This window comes from Eptatretus burgeri, chromosome 3, assembly GCF_056783735.1.
Source record: "Eptatretus burgeri isolate ZD-2024b chromosome 3, Ebu_testis_v1, whole genome shotgun sequence".
NCBI classification, from domain to species: domain Eukaryota; kingdom Metazoa; phylum Chordata; class Myxini; order Myxiniformes; family Myxinidae; genus Eptatretus; species Eptatretus burgeri.
In genome coordinates this window covers 127,574,177-127,588,873 of record NC_140963.1, presented here as the reverse complement: position 1 = coordinate 127,588,873, position 14,697 = coordinate 127,574,177, and positions in this window count along the sequence as shown.

Here is a 14,697-nt window from a genome sequence, read left to right as displayed (position 1 = left end):
TGTGCCTTTTCAAGGTTTGATATATTAATTGGACGAGCGGTTCCCAAGTTACGGCCATTTCTCTGTCAACCAATGACAAGACACAGTGCAATGACATCACGAATGATGTCACAATTAATGTTTATTCTTGCCAAAACGAAGTTTTTGCAAGATATGTTAGTCAGCTTGTATGTTTTTTTTTTTTTTTTGAAATCACGTATCGATCACTCTGCAGAACACAGTTATCATTGGAAACTTTTGTAACTTCGCATATCAGAGTCCTATAGAGGTCCCTTTCAGCGCGTAAATTTTCAAGGTCAAAGGTCAAGGTCACTTTGTCGCAAATCAATTTTGATCGGATCGTCTTCAAACTTCATGGGAATATAGTTCATGGTCTGGCACTCAGCTGATTAATTTTTGGTGGCGATCGGCCTTGACCTTCATGGTTAGCGCTGGAGGTCGAAAGTTTTTGACCCCAAGGTCAAATTTTGAAATCTTGGATACCATCTCGAGTAATAACTAATATCAAAGCGCTTGATAAGTGCTTTCCAGATCTGTCAAAGGTTTGACGCTATGACGTAAAAACGGATTTTTCATGAAAATTTTATTTCCTCAGTTCTCATAAAAATCTCTATTTCATGTACAACGGTCCTGGAGAGATACCATTAACCGTACGAAAATATATAGGTCAAGGTTACAAAAAGGTCAAGCATCAAGGTCGACGAAACCCCTATTTTTTGAGTAACTTTAATCGAATAAATAAGTCACTCATGTTCACATTTCGGCAAGATACTGGTCACCCTGGGGGTGACATTGGTTTTTATTTTTTTTGCACGATTGACATTACAATTCTTCTTCTTCTTCGTTTGGTATGACGTCACAATCACGCTGGGGACCTGAGTATGTGCCTTTTCAAGGTTTGATATCGTTCTTCATCCGTTTCCCCAGTGTTTACCAAGGTTTGAAAGCTGTTTTTTCCCAAGGTTTGAATTTTCCCAAGGGAAAGAGCTGTTTCCCAAGGGTTTGAATTAATTATTGTTCTTGGTAGACATATTTGTGAATACATTGACAGAGAGGGGGCGTCACAATTGATTTTGGGGACCTGAGTATGTTTCCCAAATTATGGCCATTTATGATACCGTTGGTCCGATCTAATTGAAACAATGCCCCAATCCAGTCGTCGTTTACGAGAGCGAAGGAACGAAGCTGCACATACTGGCATGCACCTACGGGCCCACACTCGTGATTTAAATGTTCGCAGGAAACATATTAGGGATGCAATACCCATTTTGGTTTCGCAAAGTAAGGTACCCCCAAATTACAATGACTCGCTTTGATGTAATACCCATTTTGGCTTAGCAAAGTAAGGTACCCCCAAATTACAATGACGCGCTTTGATGTAAACCAACATTTGACCAGCAATTTGTTTATTTGTAACACGAGAACAATGACAAGAATTTTTGATTGAATTGTGCATGAATTGCATGAGTTTATCGTATTTGCTGTCAGAGCATTTTATACAGTCCTTCATTGTGTGTACAGGTAGATGTGCACACATGAACTTATTCCCAGTTGTCGCCAAGTTTCCTGCAGTTGCACGCCTCTGCATTTCATGCGAATTTTCCTGCAGCTGCAGCGTTGGCTGAGGCACCCCTTTGTACAACCACATGAGGTGATCTCCCTGCATGCTTTCGGGATCTGTGGCAGAGAGAGTAGCCGTGAGTAGGGTAAGAATACTGATTCTGGCTCACTTTTCCCCATGTAAATGAATGGGGGATTTTCAGCGATTCATATTTTTTTCCCTAAAAATAAATCCCCTTTTTATCCCAAGGTATATTTATTTGTCTCCCCTTTTAACTTGGAGGTTGAACCTCATTGAATTGAACACCTGGGGGTTGAACAGCTCACTCATTGAACCTATAAAGATTTGTTCATTCTCAAATTCCTTCAATAGTTTAATTTTCTTTGCACAATAATCCACATCTAAAATATTGACAAACAAAACATTTGAATCTTTATATTTTTTAAGATACCCCATTTGTGCCATTACAAAATGATAAACTTCTCTTAATGCTCTCATCTGGCCACCTCCTGAGCCACATATCATTTTGAGATTATAGTAAATTGTTTTTTCATTGTTCAATTGATAACCATCAAAGTTTTCAGTCCATTCAAGGATATTCATTTTTTTCTTTACATCCTCTAACTTACTAGTTTTTAAATTAATTCGCTTATTTGTTTTATTTACCTTTGTTTTAGTTATTTTTTCAATAAGACTTATTTGATATTTTTCACATTCATTATGTTTTCCATTTATATACCAAGACTGAGATTTTCTCCACTCTTTAGTTTGATTAATACTTGGTTTAACCATTTATATATTGTGAAAAACGCGGCGGTAGCCCTTAAAAACCCTAACCCATCTTCCCATCGTTAAAACACAATCTATTCTATTTACTCTATCATACAATATCCATATGGAACACAATCTATTCCATTATCTAAAATAAATCTCTTATCATCAAAGGCTCCTAATGCCTTTTTATTTACTTCTTCACTATATATGTTATGTTTATAACTTCTTATTGTATTAATTTTCCTATATTCTTCTTTCTTATTCATCCAACAATTATAATAATTTCTAAAAGTTATTGATTTCTTTATTACATATTTCTTTATTCCCTTTAACCTCTTATCAATCTGTTCACCATACTTATAAGCATATGCCTTTGCTCTCAATCCAATAAACTCACTCATTACTTTTCCACCCAACTCATCCTTAAACTTACCAATAACCTTTTCATTCTTTTTGGAAAATAACTCACTCTTCTTGCTGAAATTACTTGTATCATATACTCCAATATTTTTCTTCATAAACATCATCAGTTTTTATATCTAGGATAAAACTATCAGTGTCCATATACAACAATGAAACATTTTCGCCATACTCTTTCTTTAAGTCATTATACAAATAATCATACATCAATATCTTTGATAAATCAAGAACTGCTGTTCCAATATAAATTGGTTTATCCATTACAATACTTTCCTTTTTCATATGAATTGCAGAAAAGTTCTCTGAAAAAACCTCTTCTCTCTCAAAACTTGGTTTATTTATCAATCTCGAAGCTTCTTTCCAAGATGTTGCGAATCTAATGTTTTGCCTGTTTCTAACATTTTCCATAGTCTTTCCAAATACAGCATTATTCATTAATTTATAAAAGTCCCCTTCAAATTTTACTTTTGTATTTGCTCTCATATCTGTATTGAATTGAATATACTTTTTCACCCAAGGACTTTGTTTAAATTTTAAAACTCTATGAATTTTAGCTACTCTCAATCCTTCTCTCAAAAACTGTTTTAAGCTTCTCTGATGTAAAACATATCCCTCTTTATCATAGAATGTTGTTAATAACTTTTCTGTTGATTTGCCTTTAATATTAAAACTTTTATGATAATCACTGAACCATTCTTTCTTTGGGGTTTCTTTCTCACATGCAAAAGGAAGGTCTTTATGCTTATTATGAAGAACACTCGAGTACCTCAAATCAACTTCAAAATAATAACCTTCTTCTTCGTCATTCAATTCCTCTTGAGAAGAAATAACAATATTCATCAAAGCCTTTTCATAATCCTTTTCTTCCACCCACTCTAATTTACCATAAGGCAGAGATTGAGACATTGCCCATCCATACAAATTATTAGCATCAAAATACATCAAATAATTACTATCTTTTTCACTATCATAATTTGGGAGATATTTATTATTTGCTTTCGCATATCTTTTTGAACATACTTGTGATATTCCACCTCTCTTGGACTTCTCAATCATCAAAAGCATATCAACATCACTGATTAAATCTATATCTTGTTTTGTCATTTTTAACATTGCACTCCAAGCTAAACCAGGAGCTGTGAAATAGTGGGCAGGGTCTAATCCATAACAATTTTTATTATGACAGAGTGTTCTAAAAGCCTCAAACACATCAGCTAACAATAAAACATCTGTTTTTAGATATAAATCATGATATTCTCCAAGGTTCTTTATCTTAAATATTTTCCATATTTCTTGTGCGTGTTTATATTCCTTATCACTTATCTCTTCTTCATAAAGGTTATTATAGAAACTTTCTTTTGAAGGAAGTTGTGTTTCTTTAAATCTCATAAATGAATCCATATAATCATAAGGATAAATTCCCTTACTTGTAAGAATTTTCTCTTTACTTTGAATTTCATTCCTTGTTTGAATTTCCTCTCTCGTAAGAATTCCTTCTTTAATCAGAATTTCATCTTTAATCTGAATTTCCTCTTTAGTTCGAATTTTCTTTATAATTAGAATTTCATCTTCAGTTAGAATTTGTTCATTAATTAGAGTTTCCTCTTTACTTTGAATTCTCTCTTTAATCTGAATTTCCTCTTTAGTGAGAATTTCCTCTTTTGGAAAGAATGAATTAAGATTTGGAAAAGAGTCCGTGGAGCTTAGATTTGATGCGAGGTAGGCTAGTGGTGTTCCTATAAACTTGTAAGAATCTAGAAACCTAATACGAGTTAAAGGTTTTGTGAATATCATTTTTGAAAATGAAATATACTTTTGACTTGTGTTTGTTATGGCAGAAATATTCCCTGGTGTTTTTGAAAGTTCATTTATAAATAGATGTGTATCATAGTTGGCGCTGTTGTGAAGAAAGACTGGAATAAAAGAAGGTAATTTATAATTAAGATTACAACAGGAATGAGCGGGACCTCTATATTTACCAGTAAGATGACAATGGTCTCTAACTTTAGACTCCTTAATTTCCCCCTCACAAATATGACAGATATTGTTCATTCTAAATTCTAATTTTTCTTCTTTGGTTAATTTCATCGGTTCATTTGTTTCTTTCATTAATTTAGTGAGTCTTATACAATCCTTTTCTAATCGTTTTACAAACTCTTGTGAAGCATTTTTTCCACGATAATGTTCAAGTTTGTTATACTTTTCTCCAACAGATGATTTGATATAATAACAGAAACCACAAGGAATATGTTTTTGATATTTATTTGTATATGGTTCTTTTGGATTAGGAGAAGCAGTATTTATCTTTTTAAGGATACATTCAAAATCAGCGTATATCACAAATGGGTGCATGATAGATTTATTATAATCTTCAAAATAAATCTTTTCACCAGGTTTAGGCATTGTAATTACAGCTGATTTATGATTACTACAATATTTTGAATGTTGTTCTAATTGTTCTTTTGTATGAAATGAATTAAGACATCGCTTACAAGGATATATTTTGTTTGCTGTTCTGAATACCTGAGAAGAGATTAATCTTGATAAATTATTGATGTATGTGTAATGTGAATTCTTTCCAACACTAAAATATAAAAGGTCAATGTGTGTTTCTTCATTTTTATAGTTGTTTGAAATTTTTAATATTTGAACTTTGTTTGTATCCGTTAATCCATATACATTAATAGAAAGATTATTCTTTTTCTCAAATTTAGGAATATCTGTTAGTGGCATTGGGAATTTAAAATCTTTAATGTCTAAGGTATTCTCATATTTCATATATTGTTTTACTCTTTCTGAATTACATTTTGGTGGATGAAAGTGAGCAAGAACAGACCAGAGAAAACATTTATTATCATTGTTCTTAATATTAACAACTGCCTTCTTTAGTTTTATTTCTTTTGGTAATTCAATGTAAGAAGAAGCTTTAAGAGGGTTTGATTTTAGAATGTGTATATCTAAAAAGATGATTTTTTTAATATTGAATCCACTTCCTACCACTGTATTATCAACATCCTCCTCTTGTCTTGATAGTTCTTCATAAACCCCACTATTCAAAAAATCTTGAAATGATGTTATAAAATGAAGACCTGTTCTCATATAAGGAGTATGTTCTTCATCTTGTCTTTTCATATTCATTTTCACTCCCATATAAAACTTTAAAGTTTTCATTTCTTTTAATGTCTTTTTAATAAATTTTTCAACATCGGGTTTCACTATTTCAATTGATTCAGCTATTGATGATGGACCGGGTTCTCCAAATTGAAAAATCCTTATTTTTATATGCCCTTTAAATGCCCCATCAGTGTTTTTAATATAATAGTCTCCCTTTACTTTAAACTCATTTTTCTTGTGTTTTTGTGATTGAAGATGTTGATTATAACTACTCTTCAAAACATCCTTTGAACAGATATCACAATGTTTTCTTTCCAACTCAAGAGGAGATATTTGATGAAATAGATTAAATGTGTGTTTGTTGGTTCGGAGGTGTTTTCTATAATGTTTATATTCGTGATTACAAACATCGCAGTACGTTGTATTCACCATATTTATAGAATAAAACTTTGCTTAAACTAAAATTTTCTTGATGAAAATTTCGTTTAATTTATAGGTGAATCTGTGCTTAAAAACATTTTATCCTCCAACTTTTTCACTTAATAAATACAATGTTTCAAGACACAAAAGACAAGTTTCAATCAATCTCTTCATCTGTTAAAGATACTGAGAAATATGTCAAGGATGTAAAATTGAACAAAGATAAATATAACAACTATTGGATAAAAACTATTATGGTAAATAATATGAGTTCTTCAATTTCCTTCAGTGGAAGGGCTTTTAGTATACCTGGTAGAACATCAATTAAAGTATCTCTAACAAAAGTTTCTCCTCTCCTTCTAGTAATATATTCAAAACTAGAAAAAGCAATGAAACAAGAAAAAGTATCAAAGAACAAAAACCTTATGGATGAAGCTTTAGAAAGAAAAGATAAGACCATCTGTAATATGCAAGGAGAAATTTGTATTTTTTTCAACAACCTTAAAGATGTAAATCCTGATGAAATAAAGGATGTTAATATATCAGGTGAAATGACATTTCGTTCAATAGTAGTTAACGATAATTTTAAAATTACCTTTAATATAAAAAATGTTGTCGTTGAATCTGATAATGAAAAAAAGTATATCGATATCGATGGTAATATACAACTGAAAGTATAGATGAATTTCAGTTTAAGTAAAGTTTTACTTTATAAATATGCTAGACTTTCCTGATTCTCCATATGACAAATTTGAGAATTGTCCTGCGTGTGAAAGACGGGGATTAAACACAGAGTCAAAAGCCGATAAACAATGTATATTCTGTGATTATCTTCTAATTAATGATAATAAAAAATATAAAAAGGAAAATAATTCTTTTAGATTTACACCAAAAATGAATTACTTTCAAGATTGATTAGAGAAATGAATGTAAAGTATGAGGATGATAACACACCTTTCCTTACAAGGGAAGAAACTGAACGTATAAGAGAAATGTTCAAAGGATTGTTGTTGTATATTATTCATGGATGTAATTTTCAGGGAAATATCAACACAAGATATTGTATAAATAAAATAATGGATTATCTTGAAATTAAACCTGAACTTAGGATAAAATATAGAGTTTCTAAAAAGCCAATAATAAATTAAATAACCTGTTTTTCAAATATATAAATGAATGATTTTTTACCTATTTGGGAAAATAAGATAAAATTTAACAACCATAAAAATCTCCCAAATTCATTAAGATGTCTCATAGTTGGTTCAAGTGGATGTGGAAAAACCTGCTTACTTTTAAAAATGCTCCTCACTCCCAACTTTTTAGATTATGACAATTTAATAATTTTCACAAAGTCGAGTTTTCAACCAGAGTATCAACTACTCTCACAAGGTTTTAATGCTGGTCTTCAAAAAGAAGATATAATCGGTTTATTTAAACGTCAAAAAAACCTAAATGATTATAACATTGAAGATATAATTCAACTATTTTGTGATACACAGAGATGTAAAAAGAAATCAAATCCTATAACTTGTATTCTTAGTGATAATACGGATGATATACCGTCTCCCCAAGATTTGGATAAATCAAAAAAGAACCTCGTTATCTTTGATTGTGTTAATGAGAGAAACCAAACGGTAATGGACAGCTACTACACAAGAGGGAGACATTCTTCTTGTAATTGTATTTATCTTAGTCAATCGTACTTTCAACTTCCTCGTCGTTCCATCAGAAACAATGCTAATACTTTTATTTTATTCAAGTTAAATTCAATAGATATCAATAATTTTTGGAGAGATAATTGTTCTACATTATGTAGTAAAAAGAAATTTGAGGATTACATGAAGCACACGACTGAAAAATATAAATATATTGTTGTGAAACAAGATGAGATATTAAGGGATATATTTTTTGTTTTATAAACAATTACATATATAAATGACAACTATTATTATAAATCTTGTGGGTAAATCTGCTTCTGGAAAAAAACTTTCATAAATCAAGGTTCTTGTGTAGTACAAATGAGAATATTGTAAATTTACTTAAAAAACACCCCGTGATACGCATTGTATCAACAACAACTAGAGCAATAAGACCTGGAGAAGTAAAAGGTGAAGATTATCACTATATTTCAGTGGAGGAACATATGCGATTGAGGAATGAAGGACAAATATTTGAGGAGGTTTCTCTTGGTACAACAAAATATTCACATTGTAAGAGTGAGTTAAGGAAACTAAAATCTGGTGGTGTTGGGATATTAGAAACTAATCCAGAAGGAACGAGACAAATTATTAAATATCTGAGCGGGGTGAAGATTTTATCATTCGGTTTTGATGTTGATGAAGAAACTCAACGCAAACGTATGAAAAGCAGAGATGCAAGTATTTGTGAAGAAGAAATTACAACTCGCATTAATGTTAATAAAGAATTTGATGAAATATTTAAAGAAAAGGATTTATTTGAACACATCTACTTGAATGATGAAGAAAAGGAAAATTTCCCTGTTAATCTTTACAATTCATTAAATGATATTTTACAATAAATAAATGGATACAAAAGAAAGAGCAAGAAGATTTAAGGAACATCAAGAGTTGGTTTCAAAAGTTGTAAAACAACAGGAAGACATAAAGAAGAAACGCAGACAGAAACTAACGGGCGAAGAAGCATTTGAAAGAAAACAAGAGAAATTTTTTAAACCACTTTTAAAAACTTCCCAAGAAAAAATGAAAGATGTTTCCACAGTTCCCACAGTAGAATATACTCCCAGAAAGCTTCAAATGTTAAAAGATTTCAGTCAAATGACGGAGGAAGAATTAGAGCATTTAGGAGAATTAGAATATGATGATGAAGGTTTATTTCAACAACTGGAAGAGATTAATCAACCCCCTGATTATATTGTGAATGCTGTTCAAAACAATGAATATTCAGCGGATTCAAAAACCAAAGCAGGACTCATTCCAACAGAACAACCAGCAATATTTCATCTTGTTCAAGAAAAGGTATTGATATTTAATGATGAATTAAGGTTCTTAAGTTCTGCTCAACCCCCTGTTAAACTAACTCCGAGATTAATGTTTCTTCTCACAAAAGATGGAAGACAAGGTTCAACTGTGAGGGATGAATCAAAGTATATTGATAAACCATTGGATATGGAAAATAATGATGATAGAGTATATATTGATTTGCTGAACACTCTAAATTATAAGGTTATTCTTTCTGGTAAAAGTAGGAAGAATGAGAAGGAGAAACACATTATTCAGGCTTTAAGTATCCTTGGTTCAGGTATTAGTTTTCTTCCAAATGACCCATCGCAATTAGTTAATAGACTGTTATTGTTGTTAGGCAGTAAGAAGGCTGGAAATAACAATTGTTTTAATGAAGCATCAGCCATTTTAGACCAGTTGATGAACATGAAAATAATTAATAAATCTCAATATAAAGACATTTTATCTCATATTAAATAAGATGAGAAGCACAATCCTGAGATTTAATTTCACAACAAGCGACCACACATCTTCATTCCCATACCCACTACAACTTGACACAACAAAAGAATATGAGGCATCTTTATTGTCCATGGAAACTTATAATACCTTATTTAATATAACCGAGAAAAATGACAAGTTTAGTTATAATCCGGGAAGTGGATACAAAACGATAACAGTCTCACCCGGAGCATACGAGATTTCTCAAATATCTTCCGAAATTGCTCGTCTTATGAAAGAACAGGGTGATGAACCAAAAAATATTGTTATAAACATTCAAAAACATACTTCAAAATCAACGATTAAAGTTAAAAATAACTACAAGGTTGATTTCACAATTGATAATTCATTTAGAGAGTTATTGGGTTTCTCCTCAAAAAAGATTGAAACTAATGGGACGTTTTACAGTGATAATGTCATTCAAATATCCTCAGGAATAAATTCGGTGTTAATTCACTGTGATTTGATTGATGGTGCTTATAATGATGGAAAAAAACAAATACAATATTTTCATTCAGCGCATACTCAACCCCAATTGGTTATAAATTCAATATGGAACCTAAAAATTTGGTTTATTTACCTGTGTCAGGAAAAACCATACACAGAGTAAATTTTAGGATAACCGACCAAGATAATCGTGTGATTTCTTTTAATGGAGAAATTATATCCATCAGAATTCACCTACGTGAAGTTTTTCAATAAATAAATACGATGGTTATTGTGAGGAAACACGAGTTGGGAAAATATAAAATAATTACAGGGGATGGGATGTTCCTTTCCCCGTACTACAAGGGTGAAGGTATGTATCTTGGTAGAGGATACTATAAACCTAAGAGACAAAGGGGTGTCGGACATCAATTTAGAGGAGATGGGATAATTGATACTCTCATGGGTATTGGTTCAACTATTCTTAAACATAAAGACCTAATTGGTTCAACTGCTTCTGCTGTGGGAAATGTAGCAGGTGCTGTAAAGAGTATAAAAGATGCTCAGAAGGAATCTCATAAATTACAAGCAATAAAAGAAATCAAGAAAGGTAAAACTCAGTTGTCCCCCCAAGAACGACAGAAAATAATTCAAATACTTGGAACAGGGTTTCAAAAGTTTTAACATCTTTTTTCCTAAATAAATACAAGTATGGAAGCAATTGATAGTATCTATGATTTGGATGATACTATTATTATCTCAAACTCCACTAAAAAAGAAGATTACTTCAAGGTAAATGCAATAACTGGAACAGACTGGAATACAAATGGTACAAAAAGTTTTGAAATAAATAATCAACAAACCTATTTGAATCTCTCCGAAAGTTTCTTGTTGTGTAAATTTAAATTCACTAAGGCTGGGAATAACACAAACGCTACACTTGTAAATGATTTCTTCTGGAAAATGTTTGATAGTGTGTGATTGTATATTGGAACACAAGAAGTTGAAGCGGTTGATTATGTCTCTGCTGTATCTGAAATGATGAAATTTACACTCTATACATTCAGTGATAGAATGGGAAAGGGGTCTGTCGAAGGTTTTATTCCTGATATGTCAACGGGAACAAACACAGACCCTGGATATATTCAAAGGAAAGGAATGTATAATGATGATACAAAAGCAGAAAATAGTTTTACTGTGGCAGTTCCTCTTAAAGGTATATTTGGATTTTGTGATTATGATAAAGTTCTGTATGGTCTTAAAATTAGATTTCAACTACAAAGGAATGATAATGAAAATAGATTGCTTTTTGGTGTTGGTAGTGCTTTTGGTGAACAGAATAAATTTGTAATTGAGGAGATGAGTTGGTATATCAGTGAATATACTCCTAATCTTAAAACAGAAGAGATGTTGAATCGAAGACTTAACTCAAAGAAACCACTCAGTGTATCATACCTCAAAAGAAGATGTCAACACGTTAAACTCAATCAAACTACTTACACGTGGAATTTGGGTGTTCTGGAAGGAAAGCCACGATATCTGTGGATGATTTTTAAAAAGCCAGATGGTGATACTGCGACTGATAAGAATAATGCATTGAGTGATAATGCTAAGGTGAAACAACTTCGCGTTTCTCTAGATGGAACATTTTATCCACGAGATAGATTGGAAATTAATTGGGAAAAAATGATTTTGCTGAAGCATACAAGTCTTACCAAAAGGTGTGTGAAAGTAATGGAAATAAAGAACCTATTTTGGATATGACAGCATTTAAAAGTTTGTATACAATCTATGCGTTTGACCTGAGCGCTCAAAAGGAAACTATAAAGTCTAATCGAGTGGATACTTCCCTATACATTGAAAGAGGAGAGAGTGAAGAAGTTGATACATATTGTTTGCTTTTGGAAGAAACAGAATTGCAGATTAATACAGATAATGGTGTGATGATTAGTCTCACATAATTTTTTGTTAAATAAATGAGTGGCAAAGTACCAACTGGGGTATATGTTCATCAAATCAATCTTCATAAACTATCATCTTGTGTTCAAAATCAAAACCCTTGTACGATTAACGTTAATACAATTCAGAGAAAAGGAGCAGTAAGAATTGATGTTTTGCTCACAAGAGAACAGGTTAAAATCTTGAATGACACTGGCTCACTTAAAATTAAAATGACAAAACCAATGTTGAAAAAATATTCAATAAGAGAGACGAGTGGAGGATTTCTCCCATTTCTAATTCCTTTATTTGCTGGTTTAAGTGCGGTTGGAGCATTGACGGGTGGTATTTCAACAGCGGTGAAAACTGCCAACGAAAGGAAGGCTCAACTCCAGGCTCAAAAAGAATTGGAAAGACATAACAAAGAGTTGGAGAAACAAATTAGTGGAAGTGGTGTAATTGTAGATTTTGCTGAAAAACTTGAAGGTCTGCCTGATAAAGCGAGATTGTTAGTTGGAGATATGCTTTCTTCTATAGCACAAGCAGGTGTAAAATTAACGAAAAGAGGTAATGGATTATATCTTTCTAATAAATAAATGAGCATTGATGAGTGGTTGAAAGAATTTGGAAAGAATACAACATCAAATTTACAACTTGCCAAATATTGTAAGAAATTAAAAATTCATAATGTGGTTATTTGTATGAGAGATGAATTAACAAATGTGCCGAAACATACAAAGAATATTATTATGAACTTAGAAGATAATGATGGGAACGGTTCTCATTGGGTTTGTATTTTTAATAGTCAAGACAAATATTATTTTGATAGTTTTGGTCTTCCACCACCTGATGAAGTCATAAAATTCTTACAGAATGGTGTTTATCAAACATTTCAAGTCCAAGAATTAAATTCCAAGTGTTGTGGTCAATTATGTCTATATGTGTTATTTCAACTCAACAAAAATAAAAAATTTTATGATATTATTTTTAATCTAATATAAATGACTTATGTTGGTAAAGATGGTTCCATCTTTGGTGTATCTCAAGAACTGGATATTGATTTATCAAATTATTATACAAAGGCACAGGCTGAACGACATAAATATAATATAAACAAAAATATTAACATGAAAAATGCTTATAAATTAAAAAATTATCCAAGCCCGACTGACGCGAATGACTTGGTGAGATTAAGCGATTTATCACAATATATATATACTTAAATAAAACGGCTGTGTATTCCAAAGATACAGAAGTGTTGATATTATCTCCAGGTCATACAGAATTCACAGTTCGAATTAAAATAAATTTTTATAAAGAAGGGCGTATCGTTTGTATGAGAATAGAACAATGGGGGTATGATATGAATGATTTAGGGTATAATTGGTCATTTAAAATTAACCTCGAAGACCTGGAACAATTAAATCAGTCTCGTAAGGAAGAATATTATGCACTTGGTATCGAGAATGAGTTTTGTGGAGCCACGATTAGTAAACAACAAATAAAAGAATTTAATAAGGGTAAATATAATAATGGTTTTGCCCTTGTTTATCTCATGAAAACAGAAAAAACAGGATTATATATAATAAGTAAGGAAATACAAAATGATTTAACTATGGGAAGATGGGGAGGTGTTTTGTGCCATAATATTATTCTAACATATATTTCTAATACATAAATGACAGCAAGAAGGCTTCAAGAAAATTATCATTTCTGTGTCCAAGCATACCTTCAAGAAAAGGGTATTCGGTATTTTAATAAATATGTTCTACAACATAAGAATGAGGTATTTTCAATAAAAGATTGGCATTATGCTGATGTTGATAAACCGACAACTTTAGATTTAATTAGAATGTTAAATAATGAAAAAATTATAAGGTTAAGAAAGGGTAAGGCTCTTTTAGAAATTCAAAAGAAATTTTATTGGTTTCCTGTTGTAAAAAAAATTATTTTGGATACAGGAATAACAAGAAATCCTGATGAATATATGTATAATATTCTATGGGGTGTAAACGATTCAAGGATAGTAAGGGATGAGGAAGGAGTTGAAGAAGAGAGGGAAGAGGAGGAAAAGGAGAAGGAGGAGAGGGAGAAGAAAGAGAAAGAGAAGGAGGAAAAGGAGAAGAGAGAGAAGGAGGAAAGAGAGAAGAAAGAGAAGGAGGAAAAGGAGAAGAGAGAGAAGGAGGAAAGAGAGAATAGAGAGAGGGAGGAAAGAGAGAAGAGAGAGAAGGAGGAAAAGGAGAAGAGAGAGAAGGAGGAAAGAGAGAATAGAGAGAGGGAGGAAAGAGAGAAGAGAGAGAGGGAGAAGAAAGAGAAGGAGGAAAAGGAGAAGAGAGAGAGGGAGGAAAGAGAGAGAATGAATAAATATCAAAATATGGAAACCAGTGAGATTCAAAAAAGATTGGTGGTATTACAGAAAATAACTCAACCCACCGAGGAGGAAAACAAAGAATTGACAAGTCTATTTGCAATATTTTCTTCAAGACTATTGACATCGTCAAGCTATTCATTTTAATTCAAGTTTTTTCTTAAATAAATGGAGGAGAGAGTGAAGGCATTTCT